The following is a 25,499-nucleotide window of genomic DNA, read 5'->3' as shown; positions in this document are numbered from 1 at the left end:
GTCATGTGTTCAGATAATTGCCATGTGGTGTGGGAACTGCATCCACCACCCCCCATAGGAACCCCAAACAACGCAGAGAAGCTCCCCTGTTGAACAGAAAAATCTTTACAGAGGAGACAGAGGACTGAGGCCTTTACAAATAAGCAGCTGAAGGTACAGGTGTTGGGAAGGGCATTCTCATTTGGTCATTGATTTTCATTGTAGAAGCACATGCTAGAGGGGAGGCTGCCCACCTGTGTCTGCTGGGAACAATCTGGCTCCATGAAGGACAGCCAAGGACTAGGCCAGGAATATTTTTGAGCCAAATGCCAGTGACCCAATATCATTACTGATTCATTTGTTTTACACAAATTTCTTCCAAGGGTCCCTCACCACCTTCTTTATTGCTGGAGCTGAAGTGGGCCTAGATAAAATAAATCAGAGCCTTTGGGAGTTTCTCCAAACTTCCAAAGGAAAAAAGCAAAACTAAACTAAACAAAACCCAGAAGCAAATGGGAAGCCTCTTAAGTGAGAAATAAGTGGATAACTTTTCAGGGAAAAAAAAAAAAAGGTATTGGTGCACAACAGGCTGGTTGGGTCCTCCAGGAGGCAGGCACCGAGATTCCAAGTTAGGAATCCTATAGATTTGTTGGAGATAAGCCCCGTGAAACAGAAAGAGAAGAGGAAACAGGGATGGGTAGAGAAAGGCCTCAGACCCTGATAGAGTCCTGACACCTGGGAAAAGTAAAGGGCAGGAAGGAGGATTGGGTAAGATGTTCAGGTGCAAAGATTGCTGGGAGAGATGAAACAGTTGGCTCCTGGGCCTCCGTGAGCTCAGTCTTGGCTGGGGCTGCCTGGGCGGTGCTAGATCAGTCCCAAAGCTGAGGCAGATCCCAGGGCACCTGCAGCTGACAGCAGGCCTCACAGTGGTTTCTTGCTGCAAGAATGATCTCAGCGACACATCTCCAAGACTGCTGAATGCATGCATCACCTTGGGGGAAAAAAAAGAATTTAGAAGGGAATTTACTATGCTGGTAGTTAGAAATTCATTCTTTTCTTTCTTTCTTTCTTTTTTTTTTTTTTTTTAATTCATGAGAGACAGAGAGGCAGAGACACAGGCAGAGGGAGAAACAGGCTCTATGCAGCAGCCTGGGCCAAAGGCAGATGCTCAACTGCTGAGCCACCCAGGCGTCCCTAGAAACTTGTTCTGATCATAAGATAACAGATTAATTATAGGCTCTATTTCTTGGTTAATTATCGGTGTCTGGAAGGGAAGACTCAATCCCTAGCATTTATGACTGGCCTGGGTTGAGGGTAAAGCTTTGGTCCTGGCACTCTGGCCTCCCCAGGAACCAAATTCTATGCTTGAGCAAGCCACTCAACTGTCTGATCAGTTGGAAAGAAGGATAAGTCAATGCTCTCAGCCAGAGAGAGAGATCAGAGAAGGCAAAGAGGAAGAAAGCTGCTAGACCTCAAGCACCATGAGTACAGGATCCCATTGGTCTTTTCCCGCACCGAGAACGAGGTTAGCTGCTCTTAGTATCTGGCACATGGAGGCCCCTAATGGATATGGGATGAAGGAATGAATGAATGCATGAACAGATGAATGTCCCCCACCGCTTCCCAATAACACAATTCTCTCCCACATTTATCCCTCCCTGTGTTTAGCTTCTCAGACATACTCGTTTTGATTTTGTCGTCTGTACTTTTACGTGCCATGCTCTCTCCACTGGGGTTACGTGGTGGAAGACAGAATCCTTTCTAACTAGGTCAGGCAGCAAGAGCTTAATTTCAGGACATTCAATTGCTTAGAGAATCGTTGGGCAGGCTGGAGAAACAGGGAAACAGGCTTGGGGACAAACTCCTGAACACAGAACCGGCCCAGCCAGGGTGCTGCTTCCTCTTTTACCACCAGGAAGCTACCTCCACCAGCACTCCACTGCCACAGCACAACCAGGAAGCTGCCGAGATCTGGAATCTTCCACCACTGCCAGCCCGGATCCCACCACACCTGCGGGGACACCAGTGAATATCCCACACGGCCTCTCACCACCCAGGAAGCTAACAAACCAACTCTGGAAAGGCCGAATGCCTTCACGTGCCTGTTGGTCCTCAGAAGCAGCAAAGGCATGGTCCCTGCCCCATGTCTGTCTTCCAGATCTACGTGAGTGCCCCTGGTGGGTCAACCTTGAATCACCTCAGGAAGCTGAGCTTCCAGGGAGTTGAGAAAATGTAGTGGTTTTGTTTGTTCGGTTCTAGCCTCTGCAGGATAGAGGCAAGTGTTCTCAAAGTGGAGCAGAATGAAGTGATGAGCCATTCCATCACAGTCCCAATGTGAGGAAATCACAGAGAAGGTCTCATCTTCCACCTTCTATCCGTTGCAACCTAGGCCCCTTGGGGCCAAAGCTAAAGGCAGCGTTGTGTGAAAAGATTGAAAACAATTCACGTCTATTTTCTAAGGAGACAGAAGAGCAGGAATCATTGATCATTGATTGTTAGTTGACTTCCACAAGGGCATGTCATCAATGGGCTCCCTGGATCCTCTACCCCATGCAGAGTGTCATGTGGTCACTGATGTCACCCTGAGATTATGACTTTTGTGAGGTCAAGGAGTTAACAATCCTAAATACTTCATAGCAACCCCAAACCACAACTTCTGGGTTTGACTTTCGTTGCTCTTATAACTTCTGCATCTCCGTGTAGAGAGTTCTGTTATCATCATTATAACCTTGTGGGGCTTTTTGTTGTTTTTTTTAAGATTTTATTTATTTATTCCTGAGAGACATAGAGAGGAAGAGACATAGGCAGAGGGAGAAGCAGGCTCCCTGTGGACAGCCTGGTGTGGGACTCGATCCCAGGACCCCTGGGATCATGCCCTGAGCCAAAGGCAGATGCTCAACCACTGAGCCACCTAGGTGCCCCATCATTATAACCTTGTTACCATTACCCAGGAAAAATGCCTGCCACACCACAAACACTATAGATATAAGTAATAGGCATGTTGAATAAGTATGAGCTTGCGTTGCTCATGATGTACTCAGAATGTACTCAGAACTGTTTTTGTCTCCCATCGTACTGTAATGATTTCTTCAGTGGATTAACCTTCCCTGCCCTTGGATAAAAATCCTGGCAGGTGTTTTGGCTTTTTGTTTTCTTTTCTTTTTTTGCTCAACTTTAGGTAGTAGCACAGTGTTGAAGTCATTTTGGTCACAATAATGTCTAGTCCCATGTAATGACCAAGAGGCTGATTTGACTCCTCTCTCCATGGGCCAGCCTCAGGCTGGAAGTCCACAGTGGGGAAGGAGCCTTGATACTTCAGCTTTCCTCTTCCTATCACAATCTTCTGCACTCCCTCGCTGTCCGAGCTAAAGGAGAAAAGGAGGGGTGGAGGGATAAGACAATACTTCCTTGGCAGATGGCTCCGTGCTCCCTGGGCCTGGGACATGGTGCATGCTAGTGTCCCTGGGTAAGGGAACCCTCTGTCTCATAAAGTGCTTTTGTAGGTCTTCACAGGTCTCATTTCCCCTGCAGGCTCTTTTGACCTAGGGAATGCACTTCTACTCTTGGTGGCCTCTTATGACTCCTTCCTCATCGCCTAGGTATTGGGCAGTGTACTGCTGGCTCTTTTTTTCTATGGAGTTTCTCTTCTCTCCTCTCTCTTAAGGTAGGACCATTCTTACTGGATGCAACCCAAGGTGGTTCCACCTCTCGTCTTTCCCAAGTAGCCTTTGTCTAGTCCACAGGAAATGTCTCCTTGCCCTGAAATGATCTTGATCTGACTGAGGGGCCAAGAGACAGGAAACATGTCTTCAGAGTTACTTCTATAAATCGGCAGAGAGTACGGAGATAGTGGGCTTTGTTTTATACTTTCATTGGTGGGTAATAATGATTGTGTTGGTGTCTCAGTCAAAACAGGGGCAGGAATGGTCCCATCATAACATCCTGCAATGCATGCTTGCTTAACCCCCTCACAGAGGGTCCCTGAACCTCCCTGACCCTCTATCTGACTGGCTAATGTTTCTCAATCTTTCACCTTTCTCAGATTTTCACATGTTCCCTCCATATTTGCCTCCTCCATGAAGTCCTAATCCATCTGCATGTGCATGCCCCTCCCCCCCAACACAGTTAACTTCCTCCTTGGAGCTCCCTTAGGAATCTTACATAAACCAGTTATCACATTTTATGTTACTTTCTCCCCCAACTCTTTGCCTTACATAGGAGCCTAAGAACTCTTCAAGGACAGCACCCATGTCTTAACCAACTCATACCTCTAAGTCAATTCATACCATACCATACTTAGCTCATACCTCTAGCACCATAGTCTATTCAAGGCAATCAATTCATGGGTTCAACATGAGTTTATTGAGCAAACACAGTGAACAAAACAGACAAGGCCTTTGCCTTCATGACACTCAAAGGAAACCAAGAACATTGGGGGCACCTCATTGAATCTCCTGGTTTGTGCTGGGCCCCTTGCAGATGCAGCCCAGTAAACAGACACAGTAAGATTCTCAACTACTTAACATGGATGTCCAGCACACTTCTGAACAGTTCCCACAATTACTGCCAGAGAAGTCTGACCTATCCCACCAAGGTGGATTCACCCATTCAATGACACAGATTAGTCTCTTTTTTTTTTTTTTTTTTTTTTGACACAGATTATTCAAAAGAAGGCCTGTGAGTGACCTGAAAGTCATTGGGGGATGATTTTACACTCCATGAGAAAGCTTATTCTTTCCAGAGCAGTGTGCCTCTCCCCATGAGTCACCTGAGCACACACCCAGGCCAGGCTTCCCCAGCAATGATGCCAGTCTGTGCGTGAAGAAAGGGAAAGAAAAATATGCTCCCATAGCAGATGTCCTCGCCTTCTCTTCTAAGAAGAGAGTATGTCTTATTAAGGTTGTAGGTTGTAGGCGGACCGTTTTGTTGTATTTCTTTATGTGAGGTAGGGAAGGGCAATAATAATAAGGCAGGTCACACCTGAACATTGGAAGTGAAAAATATCTGAGTCTGAATCTGTACTGCTAACAACTTCTGTGCAGCAAACTCACTGACAGCAGTAGTCTTCCCATAGATAATACCCTAAGGGCAATAGGGCCTGGAAAGGGCCTTCTATTCAAAGCACATTCCTTCCCTCACTCTACCACAAAGCAAGAAACTCCCACCGTGGAACTCTGCCTAAAGCGAGTTTCTAGATGGCCACAAACGGCAGTGGACATCAGAAATTCCAATGATAGTTATTGACAGTAGTTTCCCGAGCCGTAACTATTTTGATTCACTGTCATAGCCCAAAATACTACAGTATTTTCTGTCACTTTTTCTATATTTGTTATAGAATTTTCTCTGCATAGATCGCATTTGTCAAGTGCCTATCACTAATCTCAGAGGATACAAGATAGGGGAGACCCAACAAGGGAAAAGTTGACAGATCATGTCCAGACTTTGGGTACACACAGGGCAGAACAGTCCCAGGAAGGCAACACTGAGGAAGACCAGGCTCTGGAAGGAAGAAGGAATCCCTCAGAAAAGACAAACCACATCAAATCAGTGCATAGGCTGCTGGTTGCTGGGAGGAAGGGAGGTGCAGTCCTGGGTTCAACATAATTATAGGCAGCAAAGACGATGGCAAATTTTTCTTTTAAAATCTTTCTAGTCTCTTAGAAGTCCTCCTAGCTAGGATTCCCCTGTCCTGCATAAACCTTTCTTGTAGAAGATGGTGTCAGTACCACAAAATCAAGTCATGAGTCAGCTGAGCTGCCAACTCCCTGAAGGCCGTCACCAAGCATGAGGGTGGCTCAGATTGGACAGAACTGGCTTTTCCAGGCATCTTTACTCAACCAGCTGATCCAGAACTCCCCTGCAAAAACAAGGCATCCCTTCAGTAAACACCATTGGTCTTCTCCTTGCATTTGGAGCTGGGTTTTGCTTTATGGCACTGACAGTGGAGGCCAAGAATAGAAATCCTCGGCGCTAACTAAAAGTTACCTAACTTTGCCACCAGGACCGGCAGGAGCACCACTCCACCTACTTTACAAGAGACTTCTGCGAAAAATAGGCCAAAAGAATGCTGAATCTGCAGATATCAATGCAAATTTTCAGCCTGACACTCTGCCCTGTGGCTCTCCCTTTCGGACATGCTATTCCTGTTTCATAGGTCTCCTTATTTCACCCTCCATCCTCTGCCCCACAATGGGTGCCACACAGAGTCCAAATTCCCTGCATTTGCTCCTCCTGTTCCCCTAGTCTGGAATGTTTCCCCCTTTTGTCTCTCTCTCACACAGCTTCTAAGATCCAGGTCTAATTTTCAACCTTCTATCAAGGTATTATTGAGAACTCCAAACTCCAGAAATTCCTACCTGTACTTATAAGCTATAGGGACAATTCTGAAATCTGGGACAAAGCAAAAGTTTCTAAGAAGATTTTTAAAATATTTACCATTGCTTTCCTCATACTGTCTGAATTTGAAATTTGAGAAATGAGGCAGGAAAATCCGTCTTTTGATTTCGGTTTGGCTTTTTTTTTTTTTTTTAATGTTCCCATAGACCCTCATTTCAGAGCCATTGGTCTGTAAAGAAACACACTGTACTTGACACATACTATTATATAATCTCTCAATTGTTTTTGAGTTTGTTTGCTATTTTGTTTTTTCTACCAACCCATCAGCTCCTCTGGCCAGGGGCAGAGCTACACACACACATACACACACATGCACACACACACAGTCCAGTGCAGTATTAAGTACACCATGAAGAGAAAAATAAATCATTCTTGCTGGATTACTACACTTCATGAGGAAAGAAGGAAATGGAATGGTGGGAGAGTAAATTATTCATACTGTCTTCCTTTTGTTGTGATTTTATGAAGAACAAATCCTGCATGTGACCTAGACCATTCTCTCAAGAACTAGTCATAAAAGGGAGGGTTGTGGCCAAAATCCAGAGCACGGACAACACCAAATGCTGGTGAGGATGTAAATTAGCAGGAATTTTCATCCATTGCTGGTGGTAATACAAAATGGTGCAGCCACTTTGGAAGGCAGTTTGGCAATTTCTTACAAAACCAGACATGCTGCTTTTACCACACAATCCAACAATGGCTCATCTTGGCATTAATTCAAGTGCATTGAAAATTTATGTCCACACAAAAACCTAAACATAGATACTTATATCAGATTTATTCATAATTACCAAGCCTTGAAAGTAACCAAGATATCCTTCAGTAGGTGAATGGATAAATAAACTGTGGTACATCCAGACAATGGAGTATTATTTAGTGCTAAAAAATGAGCTATAAAGCCATAAAAAGATACAGAGGACACTTCAATGCATATTACTAAGTGAAAGAAGCCAATCTGAAAAGGCTACATACCGTATGAGTACAACTGTATGACATTCTGGAAAAGGCAAAACCATGGAGACCGTGAAAAGATCAGTGGTTGCCAGGGCTGGTGGTGAGGGAGGGATGAGTATATGGAGTGGAGGATATTTAGGGCGGTTAAAACCATTCTGTTTGATATGATAGTGGTGGACACATGTCACTATTAATTTGTCCAAACCCACAGAATGTAAAACACCAAGATTGAACCCTCATGTCTAACTATGACCTTTGGGTGATAGGTCGATGTAGGTTCATCAAGCCTAACAAATGTGGTAACAAATGAACCACTTTGGAGGATGTTGATAATAGAGAAGGCTATGCATGTGTGTGGTGAGGGAGTATATCAGAAATCCCTGTGCCTTCTGCTCATTTTTGCTGTGAACTTAAAACTGCTCTAAAAAATAAAGTCTATTTTTAAAAAGCGGGGGAGAGGGTAAGTTATCTCTGTACCATATGACAACCCATGCATTCCCATCAAGTCTCACTCTAGTAAAAGGAGGTTTATGATGAGGATACAATGCTGGAATCTTATAGGGATGGCAATTAAGTAAATTCAGACCTTAGGAGAACCAAAAAGCCATCAAAATATTAATAATAACAATAATAGCGACCATGTCATGAGTGTTTACCCTGTGCCAGGCACTGTGCTAAACAGTTCACCTGATAGCAATATTCCTGCTTTACGGATAAGGAAATTGAGTCCTAAATAAGTTAGGTAATTTGCCCACATACATAAATAACAGAGTCTAGATTCAAACCCAGTCTATCAGACCCCAGAGTTTAAGTGTTTGTTTTCATTTTCATCTCTTATTATCCTAGGGCTCTTTCTTTTGTCTGCCTTTCCCCGCGCAAGAATTCCCACTACTTCCTCATCTACTTACATGGGACCCACAATGGCCAGCCTCATCTCCAGAGCTTTTAGAGAGTTTATCTTATCTCTAGAACTCCTAATTCACTTGAAAAAGTATGGCAAGCCAATGGATTGATGGGCTTTGAGACTGGTTTCCTTCAAGGATTCCATCAGCTATGGCTAGTCCCATCAGCTCTGGCTTATTGGCTCCTGGATTAATACCTGTCACCCCAGAGCTACAGGTAGTACAGGCAATTTTTCTGATATGTCCATCATACCAGAATATCACTTATTATCCTTAAAACCGGAATCCGGGAATAAACATGACTTTCCTCACATGTAGAATCAGGCTAATAATGATATACTTCCATGGCGCTATTATGAGATTCATTTTTTCAAGATATTTATTTATTTATTCATTGATTCATTGATTCATTCATTCATAAGAGACACAGGGAGAGGCAGAGACACAGGCAGAGGGAGAAGCAGGCTCCAGGCAGGGAGCCCGATCTATGTCAAGTGTAGAGAACAGTGCACAGCACACAGCAGTTGCTATGAATGGTATTATTGTTCAAGCTGTACTACAGGTCCTTTTGTGCAGGGCTTCCAGGATGCTATGCCCTTGATCTGCAAATTAGTTTGTTTTCCTGACCTGCCCCTTTCAAGAACATTTGTCTCAACAATTGCCAGACTTAAATGTCCCTGTTAACAAATCCTTTTTCTAGTGCAGGTTTGATAACACTCTTAAACCACGATTTAAAAAAAAAAAAAAAAACAAAAAACTGAAAATTCACTGAGTACATTTGAAGATCTACTTGGCTTTATTAAATGATTAATGAATCCAGCAGCATCCATCCCTTCTAGGAATTAGAAAGGCCCTCTGAGGAGTTGTACAAAATAGAAGGCTTTTACAGGCAGAAGGAAGGTGGGGTGAGGAAGTTATTAGCCAAAAAAAAAGAAAAGGCCAGTTCATCTTTTTAGGGGAAGGGAATGGCAGGGGTCTTATTATACAGATTATCACCCTTGCACAGATCAGGAAATTTCAGATTGACCATTTAAAGATCACATTTCTCCCAAAAATAAAAAATAAAATAAAGATCACATTTCTGGGAGTAGTCTTGGTTTACTGTAGGTAGTAGGTAGTGGGGCAAATAACTTTATTTTGGGTCAATTTTTTCTTTTCCCATACAACAAAGGTAGGTGATTCTCAGTCTGAAAATGTCCAGGGACATTATTTTAAAATGACCCAAATCAATGCTAGCCTTTTTTGGGGGGGAAGGTAATCACAAAACCAGGCCTTCTTCTCCTTCTCCTTCTCTCCTCTCCTTCTTTCTTCTTCTTTCTTCTTCTTTCTTTTCTTCTTCTTTCTTCCTCTTTCTCTTTCTTCTTCTTCTTCTTCTTCTTCTTCTTCTTCTTCTTCTTCTTCTTCTTCTTCTTCTTCTTCTTCTTCTTCTTCTTCTTCTTCTTCTTCTTCTTCTTCTTTCTCTTTCTTTTTTTACTAAGCTCCAACATGGGGCCCAATCTCATGACCTTAAGATAGAGACCTGAGCCAAGATTAAGAGTCAGATGCTCAATCAACCAACTGAACCACCCAGGAGCCCCATAAAACCAGTCTTAAAGGAAGAAAGCTGAGTTCACAGAAAGGATAGGCAGAAATGCCCTGCAGCAAACTCTGCTCCTGAAATCACATGTTTGGTTCCACTGGTCCATTTAACCAGGAAACAATTCATTAATGGCCACGAATAACAGGGGAAAAGGAGGATCAGATTGAGCTTGTCCAGACAACAAAGTAATTTATGCATTTGCACAGGATGCCTAATAATGCCACGATGGCAATCTGGGGAATTTAAATGTTTCCAGATGATTGCTACGAATCTTGGCATGGTTCTTCTCGCATCAACTCAAGCAGCGCTTTATACAAAAGAGGCATTCAGGTTTTTGTTGACTTGGTAAAGAGTAAATAAAGAACACAATGAGAAGCAGTACTGTCATGAAATCTCATCCAAATAAATAAGGGATTTCCCAGCCCATGTCACATAACAATCACCAAGTTACATGTGTGTTATTTCAAATTCCTCCTTTGATATTCCCAATTGTTGCCTAGCGAGCAAAGGCCTCTATTATTCAATTTTACAGATGATAGAATTGAGGCCCAGCAACTTGCCACTCCTTGCCACTGCTAGTAAGAAGAACCTAGTACAGAACCCTGGTCCCTGAACCCACATGTTGGTTCCCTGCCCCATGCTGGCTCTGTGGTGCACCCTGACAAAAACTGTGGAAGGAAACTTCCAGATGGTGAAACGAACTAACTGGTCAAGAAATAATCAATGTCTCTTAAAGTATGCTCCCTAAATCCCTAAAGTGTCATGACACTTTGAGAATAAGCTTGGGAATTATTGCTCACCAGATAATCTACCTTGATGTATAGACCACATCTGAGACTCTGAGCAAGCAAAACTGCCACATAGAAACATGTACAACACATTAACCTTGTATTCCTCAAAGTGATTTGACCACAAAATTCTTTGTGTATGTGTTATTAATATCTCACAGAGGAATATTCTTTGGAAAATGTCTTAGATTATGTTAAAAACAATTATTCAGGGACATAAGTAAATTAAAAATTATGCCTCAATCTATTTTGCCTAATCCCTAGCTTCTTAGGCCCTAACTAATTTCTAGAAGCAATACTAATTGTAAGGAACATCTGGCCATGTAGCCCACTATTAGGAAGTACATAAGGAGGATAAAACTTTCGAAAATTAAATCAGGCTTTAGGAGGGAAGATTAAAATGAAAATAGAGTTTCTATCCCTAACCTCCTGGTAGTTGACAGAAACTCCAGGAGTTTCTTCATTTTTCTTCTCCACCTACATAGTTCTTCATGTATCTAGAGCTATGTCAGCAGTGTGAGGAGTAAGATGTTTCTCCTTCTCTTCCTGTCTTGTGGCTTTCCCCACGAAGAACTTCCTCTAATTTGGAGGGAGAAAACTTTGGCTTTCTTGGAGAACAGCATCTTATATGTGAAGTGGGAAGGTCACCCCGTAGCTGCCAGGAACAATGACTGGCAGCATTAAGGAAGAAGGGACTGTAACTTAACAGGCCTTTCAAAAACTTTTATCAAGAGTCAATTAACCAACCAACTGCACAAACAGAGTGAGCCCTTTCATTATCAAACTCCTTGCAAGCACCTTCTTGTCCCTGACTGCATGCTTTGCTGGGGGAGGCAAATTATGCTCAGAGACCAGATGTGTCTTTCCAGCCAATTTCCAACTGTGGAAATTTTATAAGCTAACAGGATACAGGATAACATTTTTAATAAGCCAAAAAAGAACTAAAATTGTAATCCTGTGAAGGATTAATCACACTATTGTTTCAGGCAAGGAGAAGGGAAAGGAATAAAGTCCAAATTTAGTTGAGGCGTGCCTTTACACAAGACGGTACTTGAGAGCTATGGCTGTAGCCAACCCAGAGCTGAAGTCCAGCTGCCAGCACAGAAGAAAGAGGTCCCTGCTGCTAGAGCATGTTGCTGGGAAACAGTGGGGCCAGTGTCCATGGGCAAGAGGGTCTTTGTGGGGCCACCTTGTGGCTTTTGCCTCTGCTGGTAAGGAGTCGCCTTTACTGCCGCAGGAGTTAACTGCCTCAAGGTCTTCAGAGAGCTATTCAGATCAGTGAAATATGTAGTAGCCTCACCTAGATAGAACGTTCTCGATAGTCCTCACAAACTCAATATTTATGTCTAAATGTACCCTTGCTTTCTCATCTGTCTTTACTGATAACCCCCAGTGGAACCCTCAGCAGCTACTAAATTGTTATCAGCTAGAAGAGATGAAATGGTGCTCACTTGGGCATCACAGATACTAAAAACTGGAAGGTTGCAGAGAAGTCAGCATGGCCCCTGCGCAAGGATGACACACAGACTCCTGAAGCGGCCCACGGAGCCCACGAAGTGATGACAACCTGACACAACTGATTTCATCCTTACCTCAAAACAACTCTACTTCTAAAAACAAATTCTTGTTTGCCTTTGTCATAAACAGGTGAGTTAAAACAACTTCACCCAAGTCACACTGAGTAGATTTGAAGTCACACCAAACCCATATGCAGCCCTGCAGCTCCCTGGTTCTCTACTAAAGCAACTTCCCTTGAGAGAGTTAATTTTGAGTCTTCTTGGCTCCCCCCACCCCAACATACACCCTTGCCTTTTTATCCAGATTAAATCATTGAACCAAATTAGCAATTTATGGCATATATTTCCCACTTGGGGGAACACAGGAGCTTCCTTGCCTGTGGCCGTTCTGTGAGGCAGCAGTGTTTAAGATACTTGGCTTTACCCTGGGCAAACGGTGGGTTTACACAATGGCCTGCTTTCTGCAACAACTTTTCCTTCTTGCATGATCCAAAATGGCCTCCCAGAGGCTTTCCTTCTACTCAGGTTCTCATGTCTAAGGTTTCTTCCTCAGCATCAGGACAGTTCTCTCAAGAAACAGTCTTGAGGCTGAGGGCAACAAGCCTCAGAGGTCAGCCCCTTCTCAAGCCCACAGCCCAGCTGTGGGCATTGCTTCCTTCGTGGCCTCAGGCCTCTCTCCACAAACAGGGTTTCTCAAGACTGAGATGGGTGAGTGCCTTCCCGAGCCATAGCTGCGAGGTGGATGGGGGGGTCCACAGCCACCCCTTCCACCTGACCCACCAATGCTCTTGCCCAGCACCCTTGAAACAGAGGTTTCCCAGTGAGATTATGCACTTCTTCACAGCCCCCCTCTGGGGCCCCAGAGCACAGGCCACTGGGCTCCATCATTTGGTCAAAACTGTCTAACCAACACTGAGTACTTTTGAGTCACCTCTCTGGGAAGGCCAGTGTGCTACTATCTCTTTCATCTCTCTCTTGCCCAGGGCAAGAGCAAAATGAACTCTCCAGGAATTACAGAGCAAAGCATTCTTCCGTGAGGATTTTTAACCACTCAGTAGAAAAAAGCACCCCTGCTCAACTGATTCTCCTTTGCTGCCTGAATGTCCTTTGTGACATTTATATCACTCTGCCTAGGTTCGAAGTGGTATTTTTCTTGAAGGTTAAGAACAATATCTTTAAATGATAAAGTTATTTAAATAATAAAAGAGAACACCTATAAAATGCACATTAAATGCTTTATAAATGTTAATGTTTACATTGTATAAATAGAATCAGTATTGATAAACTCATAAAACAATGCTATGAGATAGTTACTATTATATCCATTGTACAGATTGGAAAACTGAGGAAGAGGAAGGTAAATCCCCTTATAGCCAGTACAGTGAGTGGAAGAGCTGGTGTTCCTTTTTCCCTCCCAGACTCTTTGTCCTGGTGTCTTCACTGCAAGGTGTTATTCCCTCTGGAAAAGATTGTCTCTCTCATTCTCTCTCTCTCTCTCTCACACACACACACACCCCAGGTTTGCCCTCTGAGGGTCCCGCTGGTGTTGCTGATCTGTTCTGCGGTTCTTCTGGTCTCTATTTCATTGAGTTCTGCTCGAATCTTTATTATCTCTCTTTTTCTGCTTGGTGTAGGCTTTACTTTCGGTTCTTTCTCCAGCTCCTTTAGATGCAAGGTTAGCTTGTGTATTTTAGTTTTTTCCAATTTTTTGAGGGAGGCTTGTATTGCGATATATTTCCTTCTTAGGACTACTTTTGCTGTATCCCAAATGTTTTGAACAGTTGTATCTTCATTTTCATTAGTTTCCATGAATCTTTTTAATTCTTCTCTAATTTACTGGTTGACCCATTCATCTTTTAGCAGGATGCTCTTTAACCTCCACATGTTTGAGTTTCTTCTAAATCTCTTCTTGTGATTGCGTTCTAGTTTCAAAGCATTATGGTCTGAAAATATGCAGGGGACAATCCCAATCTTTTGGTATCCGTTGAGACCTGATTTGTGACCCAGTATGTGGTCTATTCTGGAGAAAGTTCCATGTGCACTTGAGAAGAATGTGGATTCAGTTGCGTTCAGATGCAAAGTTCTGTATCTATCTGTGAAATCCATCTGGTCCAGTGTATCATTTAAGGCCCTGGTTTCTTTGTGCTTAGAGGATCTGTCATTTGCAGAAAATGCCACCTTGAAGTCTCCTACTATCAGTTTATTATTATCTAAGTATGTCTTTACTTTAGTTATTAATTGATTGATATACTTGGCAGCTCCCACATTAGGGGCAGTCTCACTGGTGTTATGCCTCTTCTAAAACTTAGTAATCATGGGATCCCTGGGTGGCGCAGCGGTTTGGCGCCTGCCTTTGGCCCAGGGCGCGATCCTGGAGACCCGGGATCGAATCCCACATCGGGCTCCCGGTGCATGGAGCCTGCTTCTCCCTCTGCCTGTGTCTCTGCCTCTCTCTCTCTCTCTCTCTCTCTGTGACTATCATAAATAAATAAAAATTAAAAAAAAAAATTAAAAAAAAAAAAAAAAAAAAAAAAAAAAAAAAAAAAAAAAAAAATAAAACTTAGTAATCAGAACACTTGAATTCTAAACATTGCCTCCCTCTTTCTTTTCTTCTTTACCCTTGAGCCCTTAGGATAAGTAAGGACACACCAAGCAGTCTCCTCTTCATAGGACTCCTAGAGAAGGTATTGCTGGGTCCCCCCATCATTGGCACAAGGTCTGGGCAGGCCCAGTCAGGTGGAGTGTTTCAGGAGCCCCGGGAGGCAGGAAGGCAAACTGAGCCTAAATGTGCAGGATTTGAGGAGAACACAATGCTCACTTTACCTGGTTTCCAGCTACATGAGAATGTTGTCAGAGGGGACAGTTGTGCTACAAGGTATTTTCTGTCATGATTTCAGACAAAGGATAGCTAGCCCCCCTGAAGATTGAAGCACACGGTAGGATCAAGAAAAACTTTGGGGGAAAAAAAGCTTTGAAATGGGCAAAATGATTGTGTCTCCTTTCACTGGAATGCTACGTATTATCCAGAGGCCCCTTCTGGGGTGGTCAGATCCATCAGAGGTCAATGCCTTTCTTGTTCTTCAACTATTTTGCAACTCTGCTTTTTAACTTGTGGAGGCCTGAGATCTGATGCAAATGATCTCTGTCCATCCTAAAGCAAATGAATCTGGTCCCAGGAAATCAAAGTTGAGTTCCACCCTGTGGTGCAGGCTGTTTCTGCATCTATGAGCAAGTTAAAATCAGCATCTCTGGTTGCCCATTTATAAATGACCGGCTTCAGCTTTTCCTCTGAAGCAGTTGTAATATCTTCCTAGTTCTCTCAATATCAGTGACTTAAATCAACTGTTTGACATGTGTTCATTCTATATTCATGTGGGAGTTGCAATTTTACTTTTAAGACAATTACCCTCTAACAGCAGAGAGTCCACAGTTTGATCGCTAACAATAAAATCCTTTCTCACTCCTCTGTTCTCAGCTGGGACCCTAAAATTAGACTACATGCCAGATCACGCTGCTTCTCCAAAAGACTCAGCTCTAGAAGGAAGTAAATGAGGATTTAAAAGGTTTCTTGCAAGGGGACTAGCCATGTTTAATTCATTGGTAAAGAGAACCTGCCTCACTGAGGTTGCACCAGGACAGGCAAGAAAATACCAACAGGCAGCATCTGGCCAAAGAAAGGATGGGAGGGGATTAGGGGATGGGAGGAGAGCTTGGACAAAATCTTCTTAAAGAGAAAGCTGGAGAAAACAAAAGTGCAGAGAGCAGGAGAGAGTTATGACTCCCATCATTTAAGTTATTTGAGAATTGGGGACTCTTTGACTGATATAGTCTCACTTGTCTATTTTTGCTTTTGTGGCTTGTGCTTTTGGTATTATATCCAAGGGATCATTGCCAAGAGCATCAAAATATTATTCAGCCTTAGAAGGAAATCGGCCATATGCGACAACTCTGATGAACCTGGAGGACTCTGTACAAAGCAAAGTAAGCCAGTATTTGGAAGGACAAATACTGCATGTATCCACTTAAATGAGGTATTTAAAATAGTCAAATGCATAGAAACTGAGAGTAAAATGCCAGTTGCCAGAGGCTGGGTAGGGGCAAAAAGAGGGGGTGGCCGTTCAATAGGTAAAGTTTCAGTTACACAAGATGAATAAGTTCTAGACATGTGCTGTACAACATTGTCTATAAATAACAGTACCATATTGTACATCTTAAGAATTTTGTTAAGAGGGTCGGTCTTGTTGGAGAGCAAGGATATCCTGTCCCATTCAAGGTCCTTCTCACTAGACCAAGAATCAAATTAACATGAGACAGATTCAGAGGAGGAAATCCAATTGAATAGTGTATATATGGGGAATCCACACAGGCATGGAAATTCCAAAGACAATCAGGCAAAATAAGGTATATGTCATTCTGAGCTAAAGAGAAGAGGATTGGGGTCTGGGGCATCAGAGGAAGGGACTGCAGTCCACAGGGCAATGAGAAGAGCAGATGCTTTGTAATTAGGTGTTGTCTGGCCATACAGATGGGTAACTCGGATAAAATTTATCTGTGGGTCATAATCATTACTCTGGACAAGACCCTCCATTTAGATTCTTCTGTAGTTAAGGGAGGGCCAAAATTTCTCTTGAGCCTGCAGGGTGCTGACTCTTCTGCTCAGAATAATCTACATGCCACAGTGGCCATTTTAGGGTGGCCTGCCCTCAGCCCTTACAATCTCATGTTAAGGCAATAAAGAAAGGAGGAAGGAAGGAAGGAAGGAAGGAAGGAAGGAAGGAAGGAAGGAAGATGGAGAGAGGGAGGGAGAGAGAAAGAGGGGAATAAAACAGATAAGAAACTTAAAGAAATAATAATTGGGGACTCTTTAAGATTACAACTTTTCTCTGCAATGTTTATTAACTCATACCCAACAACATAGACCAGAACATGGCTATCATGATTGAGGGTAGGCACTGACATTACCTGGGCAGCTACTCCATTCCATGTCCCTCGGTTTTGAGCTCCTTTAATCCTACTTTACCTAAGAACAAAGGGTCAGAGGCAGTGAGCGTTGAGTGATCCACCACCATGCCACTGCCCAACTCCTACACCTTACTTCCCTGCCACCTCCTCCTCTCTACAGACAAAAGCAGACCTGAAACACCACCACCACCACCAGCAGCAGCACCACCATGGCAAGCAGCCTGGGGTCATTAAACAATGAACAGAAAGAAGTATGAAGAATCAGTTGGTTTCTGATCATGGTCCGAAGACTACCTGCATTGGAATTACCTGGAAAACATTTTGGAAATGCAGATTCCCATTCTCCGTGCTGAATTCGTTGATGATTTATATGCACTTGAACATTCGTAAGTCTTCAAATTTTAGTCCAAACACCAAAAAGAGGGGAGCATGTTGCTTATCCACTGTGGGCCTTAAAAACAAGCCAGAGCAGGATTAGAACTGGGCCCTGGCTATCCTGCCACACAGGCTTCCCCCACCATGCCCTGGGGCCTCTCAGGCACAGTTAAGGTGGAGAAATGAAACTAGCTTGATAAAAGTGTTTTGCTGTTCACCATCTGTTTACCATTTTCAAACCATCTGTTCCTTCTTGTGAACGATTTTGGCTATTAAGGCACTAGGGAGCAGTGATTAGAGCTGGATTCTGGACCTAAAATACCATGACTTTGCCATGGGCACCTGCTCACTCAGTTAAGCATCTAACTATAGGTTTGGGCTCCAGTCCCAATCTCAAGTGGTGAGATGGAATCCCACATCAAGCTCTGTGCACAGCATGGAGTCTGCTTGAGATTCTCTCTCCCTCTCCCTGTCCCTCCCACTTGTCCTCTCTCTCTCTCTCTCTCTCTCCTTCTCAAATAAATAAATCTTTAAAAAAAACTTCTGACTTTGCCACTTCTGGGCTTTAAAACCCTGGGTAAGTTATTTAACCACTCTGTGACTTGGTTTTCTTATCTATAACAACAGTATCTCTCCTATTGTTGTTGTTGGAGATATATTAATTAATACAAGTCGTCACAGTCCACATAACACAGGTCATATAAATTCAAATAAGAATGCATGCAAAGAACTTAAAGAGAGCCTGGTATGTTATAAGTGCTCAGTGAGTAACAACCATCCCTCTTACTATTATTGGCTTCTCTCCTATGATTCTTTCTTTCTTTTTTTTTTTAAGATTTTATTGATTTATTCATGAGAGACACAGAGAGTGAGAGGCAGAGACATAGGCAGAGGGAGAAGCAGGCTCCCCGCTAGAAGCCCAACGTGGGACTCGATCCTGGATCCCAGGATCATGACTTGAGCCGAAAGCAGATGCTCAACCACTGAGCCACCCAGGTGTCCCTCCTATGATTATTTCTTAAGATAGGAGGCAGCATTTAACAGTTAACTTGGCTATCAAGGGTTAATACTGAGAGGCAATGATCCAGCTTTGTTCTGAGTCCACTGGCTTAAATTCCTCCATTTGGCCACACCAGTCAAGGTCACTGCCTTAGGGTCCTGCCCAGGTGCAGATTCAGTGAGGACAGGGCTTGACTAGCACAGATTGAATGGGGTAGGAGCATAAAGGGAAACCCAAACATGCCTTTGTGACCGTAAGCTATGTCATTGTTGGTGATTCTTCCCATGGTTGGCTTTCAGTAGTGTTAAAAGTGTACTTTCAGATCCCATCCCCTGACAAAAACCAGAGAGGCATCTATTAGGACAGGGCACAGGCTCCTCGGGTAAGAAGAGTCTAAGACAGCCCCCTCCCATCCTGACTGGATGGATCTTGTTCTTACACATCTCACCCCGAGCTTTCCTTCAAGATCCCAAGCAGAGGACTTTCTTAGGGTGGAGACAAATGTTGAGATCAATCCTGTACAACTGCTGCAGAAAAGGAAATGAGCCTCTTCATAGGCACTTGTAGTGTGAATCTGGTCCTTTAAAAAAAAATGAGGGATCCCTGGGTAGCGCAGCGGTTTGGCACCTGCCTTTGACCCAGGGCGCGATCCTGGAGACTCAGGATCGAATCCCACATCGGGCTCCCGGTGCATGGAGCCTGCTTCTCCCTCTGCCTGTGTCTCTGCCTCTCTCTCTCTCACACTGCGTGCCTATCATTACTACTCAATTTAAAATAAAATTATTTAAAAAAAAAAAAAAAGACATCAAGAAGTGGCAACTACCAAACTGAAGTCTGTCATTTAAATAAAGAGCAACCACTCCTAATGACAGAGCTGACTGTGTTGAAGTATGCCCTGGAAACAAGAATCACTTGAGGTAATTACTCTTCTTGCTTTCAGGAGAACTCATGAGACTCACCATGCACGCTGGGCTGGAAAGTCATTAAAAGTGCAGAAGCATGGCATGTTATGGTGCTCTGTGTCGCAGAACCCCCAGGCAACCCGAAGGCAACACAGATTGGTAAGTATCACAAGTCTCTGAGGTGCTGCCTGCTTGTTGAACAATAAGCATTTGTCCTGTGATGCCCTGGGCACTGGAGGCCACAGTGGATGCACGAGCACTGCCCTGCCTGGCCACTTGCTGTCTGCCTGACTTGGAGTAAATCCTGCAAATCTCTTCAAAGTTCCATTTCCTCATCCAGGATATAGGGAGCCAAGTACTTAAGCATATTAGTTAGCATGCTTTCTTTGGGCCTTAGTTACCAAAAAAGCATGACCCGAGTGCTTTGATAACCAGGGGAAGTCCCATCTCATGTAACAGCAAAGGCACAGGTATGCCAGGAGCCAGAGCCTGCCTCTGCTTTGCTTGGTTCTGGCCTCCTCCCCCTGTGTTGGCTCTGTTATAGCTCTAGAAATTCTAGGCAAACATCTAGATACCACAATGTCCAGAGTAAGGAAGAGGGATGTTTCTTTCTACGTACCTTTCTTTCAACAAGGAGGAACACTTCCCCTCCCCCGCCTCCACCCCATCCACCCAAGCTTTAGTCAGGCCTGGCTGGCTTGAACAGTGTCACAGGACTACCTCTGAACCAATCCCTTGTGATGAATGCCAGGACTGGTTTATTCAGCACTTATCCCTGGGGCTGGGGCCTGAATCACCTTTCCCAAGGACAGGGCAATAACAAGACAAACAATAGCAGGACTTTGCAGATGTGAAGGAAGCAATCTCTGGCTGCAGTGTTGACAAATTCCTTATGATGAATAGATGAGATCGTGGATGAAAACGGCCCACTTGGTGCTTGGACAGTGGGAATCATAAAATAGCAGCTGACATTTTTGAGGACTTATAATGTGCCAGGCACTTTACATGAATTCTCCGTCCTATAAGGTGGGCACCATGACTATGCCCATCCTACAGATGAGGAGACTGGAACACAGGTGAGTTAAGTAAGTTGACCAAGGCAGAGTCCCCATTGAAACTCAGGCAGTCTGACTTCAAAGTCCTACTCTCACACCTTCATTCTCTAAGATTTACTGCAATGGAATAGTAGTCAAATCCATTGCCCCATCTCTTCCCTGAGCTCAAGAAGTGTGTAAATTTTGAGTTCAATGGGATTCACACACATGAAAAATGTAAAAACAATATAGCACAGAAGCTAATGACAACCTCAATGGTATCATAGAGGAAAGAAGTAACCAACCGATGTGCTGAGCATAAGGAAGACGGTAGGGGGGCATGCCATCAGTCAGGAAAGCAACAGGACCTGGGCTGTGGTGGAGGGGAGGCAATGGAGAACATGCCAGACTGGCGTAGCCGCTTAGAGTTTTCAGGAATGAAAAACTACTTCAGCAAAGGGAAGTGGCCTTGAAATCCACTGGAAGGAACAGGGAAGCAGAGTAGGACTCAAGCCACATTCAACATTAGGAGAAACTTTGAAGGCTGATTTATTCATGAAACCTTGGGCTCATGAGCTACTTCCTGAGCCATACAGCCTTTGTACAAGGAAAACCAAATCCCATCAGTAAACTTAAGAGTTTTCCTAGTATCGGAATTCATGCCTGCGAGCTGTAAAATTCCAAGACAAGTTTGAAAATGGTAGACAAGGCCAGAATGCCACCCACCCCCACCCCTACCCCCATCATGACAAGATCTCCCATAGATGGGAGTAAAAATTTGTTTCTTTCTCCTTTCTGTCCTTTTGCTTTTCTGGGGAGGGAGGGATGTTCAAATGTAGTAAAAGCAGAAGAGTATCTAGGTAGTTTGCAGGATGCTCGATTGTGCTGCTGAGTTGCTGCGTGCCTTGGGACAAAACCATTTCCTTCTCTAGTTCCATTTTCCTCATCTGCAAAAAGAGGAGGTGGGCTTTGATATTCCCAAAGTCACCTGTATATTTAGAATTATGTTTTTATTCTATACTGCCTACATTCCCCATGTTCTGAGTCACAGGAATTTTCCCAGTTCATCTGTCATATTCAGGCTCCCTAGTCACCTCCTTCCCAGGTTTGGCCTGCAGGACCCATCCTGCTTCTGGCCTGTTGTGAATTGGCAGTCATCTAAGATGAACAAGTGTCTACCAACCACTTCTGGGGGGTGGGGAGGAGTCTGGTGGAGACCCAGGGACAGTGATCTCAGCACAGTCTAGACTGCTGGCAGTTCAATCAAAGCACCTGATACCAGAGATGTCAGTGGAAAGGAATGCGAGGTCACCTTGCCCTGTGGTTTGCAAACTGTGTGTCTCAGAGACCTGAAGGTTCCTCAGAGCCCTGGCAGCCAAGGGGACCAGGAGGCAGAAACAGATGAGCCCGGCCCCACTCCACCACCACAGTGGGTCCTCCTCTGATTCATTTACTTCCCACTTTCTGCAAAAGTTTCTGCTGGCAGAGTCTATTGGCTGAAAAGAAAAGAAAAAAGCTTGAGAGCCACCAGTTTCATCTTACCTTCTCATTTTACAGATAAAGAAACTGTACTTCATACTTCAAAAACCTCAGAATGAATCCTATGCCCTTGAGATCCAGCAATTCCACTTCCAGGTAAGTTATCCTAAGGATGTAATTATGGATTTGTGGAAGCTTCAATACTGTTCATCATACTGTGGTTTAAAATAGAAAACTGGGAACACCGGCAAGAAAGGAGGAGTTGAACAAATATTGGTACATCTCCAAATATGGAATATGGGGAAGTCCCATATATCATAGAAGGAAATTGCTTATATGGAAAAAGTGTTCATGATATATTACTAAGTGGAACATACATACATACATTCAGCCTCTAATATCTCCATTCGTGTCATAGGAAGACTTTCTGGGAGCCTCTGAATGGGAGGGACACCATTGTGCCTACGATCATCTACAGTTCACCTGTGGCATTCACCTGTCCCTTCTCTCGCTTACCAGCTTCTCTCTCATGCGTGACCTCTACCAATGCCACCAAAAGAATAAGCATGTCCATACCACAGTGTCATATCCATGCTGCCCCCTTGCTTCCATCCCCAGCGCATGGAAAGTCCGCTGGGTTCTTGACAAAACAGGTAACTCTGAGCCACATTTTCTCCTGATCCTAAAGCAGGCCTGCATGTGTCCAGAGGCATGTAGTCTTTTTAAATGGTTTCATCCATTTCTGGCCATGACTGCCTATCCAGCAGGTCTCAAGTCCAGCGCTTCAGCCAGAACTAGAAGAGACTTCACCCAACCTTCCATTCTCCCCCTCTGCTTTTTCCTTTCTCTTTTCCCACAAAACAAAAAAATCTCACTATTCCTCATATTATAACAATAAACATTTGCAGGTACATAAGTGCAAGCAAATAGTAGAATGTGTTTTTAAGGGTGGGAAGGTGCGATAGAATAGTGGCCTCCTCAATACGTCCACGACCTACTCCCTGGAACCTGTCAATCTGCTACCTTACATGGCAAAAGGGACTTTGAAGGTAGACATGAGAGATCATGGGTTGGGGAGATTATCCTGGTAGGCACTGTGTGGTCACAAAGGGCCTCAGAAAATGAGGCAAGAGGGACAAAGTCAGAAAAAAGTGATGTGGCAATGGAAGTAAGATCGGGGTGCTGAGCTCTGATGATGGAGGAAGTGACCACAAGCCAAGGAGTGCTAGTAGCTTCTAGAAGCTGGAAAAGTCGAGGAAATGGATTCTCCCCTGGAGCCTCCAGAAGGAACATGTCAACACGTGATTTTAGCCCATGAGACTCAATTCAGGCCTATGACCTGCTCAATGGTGAGGTTATAAAATTGTGTTATTTTAATCACAAAATTTGGAGTCTCTGTTACGGCAGCAATAGGAAATGAATAGTGGAGCTTCAGGGATATGGCTGTCATTCCAGGAACAACCAAACTATCCTACATGGTCAGGGCAGAGTAAGACTATTTTTTTCCTTATCTATATTTCATATCTTTACTAAAACGAACACACATAACTTTTTAAATAAAAAATGAAAAGTTGCTGTCTTCAACGAGGGATGTCTGATGAAACATCATTTGACAGTCTTGGAATGGAGCTGGCCCCGGGGTCAGGTGTCGGCCACAGAAGCAGGGGAAGAATCAAGGGGAGATCCTGCATACAGTCTGGACTGTTTCAAACCCCCTTTGATTTACCCAGGGCAACAATGTCCAGGAACTCTTGAGAGATGGCTGACATATCACTTCAGAGCACCTGGCTTCCCTCAGAATGAACTGGGAGGATGAATTTAGAAGTGAGCAGGTGCAGGAGGGAAAAAAACGGAGAAAAAAAATCCGCCATAGGAAAAAAAAAAGAAAAATTAAAATATTACATGAAAGTGAATTCTCAGACACTTCACGAATCTGTATGAAGGAGGCAGGCAGCGCAAAGGTCAATCTGCTGGCTCTGCTGAGCAAACACATGGCATGGAGGGACATTTGCAGTACCTTCCTTCTGCAGATTCTTTGGAGTTCCTCCCATCAGGACATCCCATCCAGGCCATCCCAAAGAATAGCCCTTCCTGCAGATTTGTCCTAGTCCTTTTCTTTCCCACCAAAATATATCTCTCATATTCTTTTTTTTAAAAAGATTTTATTTATTTATTTATTTATTTGAATGAGAGAGAGAGAACAGAGAGGGAGAGGGAGAAGCAGGCTTCCTGCTGAGCAGGGAACCTGATGCAGGACTCGATCCCAGGACTCTGGGATCATGACCTGAGCCAAAAGTAGATGCTTAATCCATTGAGCCACCCAGGCACCCCTATCTGTCATATTCTGAAGACAGCTGTCGAACATTTAAGTGAACATCATAGGGCAGGAGGGAACGAGGTACATTCTAGAACTGGCTCTGCCCAATAGAAATGTGATGCAAACCATATATGTCATTTTAATCTGCTGGTGTTCATATTTAAGAAATAAATATATGAAAATACTTTTTATAATATATTTTATTTAACTCAGGATAGCCAAAATAATCAAAATTAAGTCATACTAATGAGATATTTTACAGTCCGTATTTTATGCTAAATTTTCAGAATTTGATGCATGTTTTGCACTTAAAGTACATCTTCAGGGCACCTGACTGGTTCAGTCAGTACAGCATGCAACTCTTGATCTCAGGGTTGTGAGTTCTAGCCTCACATTGGGTATAGAGATGACATGAAAAAAAAATTGTTTAAATAAAGTACATCTCAATTTGGCCTAGCCACATTTCAAGTGCTTAATAGCTACATCTGGCTCATAGCTACTGTACTGTATGTAAATACAGTTCTAGATTTAAAAAAATTAAAGAGCATACTAACTAAAGTCTGTGAGTGATTCTAGTCTGCATCTTGGTTCTAGAAAGAAGAGCTATAAAAGCATTCTTAGGGTAATTGAGTACATTTGAACAGGAACTGCACAACTGGGGGACAAGGGGGCTATAGACTAGTTATTAGATATTATAGAGTTATTATTGTTGCTATAAATGAAAATTATGGGTATGTGGGAGAGTGTCCTTAGACTTAGGGAATTTTGGCTGATGTGTTTGGGGGTAAAGTATCATGATGTTTACAATGTAATTTTTATTTTTCATTTATTTATTTTTAAAGATGTTATTTTTTTGAGAAAGAGAGAGAAAGAAAGCATGAACAGGAGATGGGGTAGAGGGAGACGGAGAAGCAGAATCCCCTCTAAGCAGGGAGCTCAATACAGGGCTCAATTATTTTTTAAAAGCAAGCGAGCAAACACAGCAAACTATTAATAGTTATAAAGACTATGCAGAAAGTAGATGGATGTTCCATGTACTATTCTTTCAACTTCTAGGTCTGAAATTCATAATAAATCATGGGGAAAACAGAGACATACATATCTGCCCTAGACTGCCTTCTAAATAGGGACAATTTATCTGTCAAAGGCCATTAATCTGCTGAACTAATGGTGCTAAAAGATTTCTTAGTACCCTAAGAATATTTTATGAGGGAAGCAGCATGATTAGTAGTAAAAACACTAAATGTGAAGACAAAAGATCAAGATTCCAGTTCTAGGTTTGCTCTAACTTGAATAGTCCTACTTGGAAACACTT

General features: G+C 43.3%; 1 long non-coding RNA gene and 1 other non-coding gene across 2 annotated transcripts; one reads left to right on the top strand and one right to left on the bottom strand.

The window, feature by feature from the left end:
* Nucleotides 1-22,921, bottom strand: LOC119866866. The gene is made up of 4 exons (XR_005381459.1): nt 22,444-22,921; nt 21,701-21,884; nt 17,387-17,528; nt 1-970 (listed from the first exon to the last, which is right to left on the bottom strand). It is a non-coding gene; the product is annotated as an uncharacterized LOC119866866 (long non-coding RNA).
* Nucleotides 12,042-12,148, top strand: LOC119866986. Its single transcript, XR_005381931.1, has one exon. It is a non-coding gene; the product is annotated as a U6 spliceosomal RNA (small nuclear RNA).
* Nucleotides 22,922-25,499: the final 2,578 nt, after the last annotated feature.

This window comes from Canis lupus, chromosome 30, assembly GCF_011100685.1.
Source record: "Canis lupus familiaris isolate Mischka breed German Shepherd chromosome 30, alternate assembly UU_Cfam_GSD_1.0, whole genome shotgun sequence".
NCBI classification, from domain to species: domain Eukaryota; kingdom Metazoa; phylum Chordata; class Mammalia; order Carnivora; family Canidae; genus Canis; species Canis lupus.
Note: the sequence above shows the minus strand (reverse complement) of the source record. Positions and strands in the feature narration are given on the sequence as shown.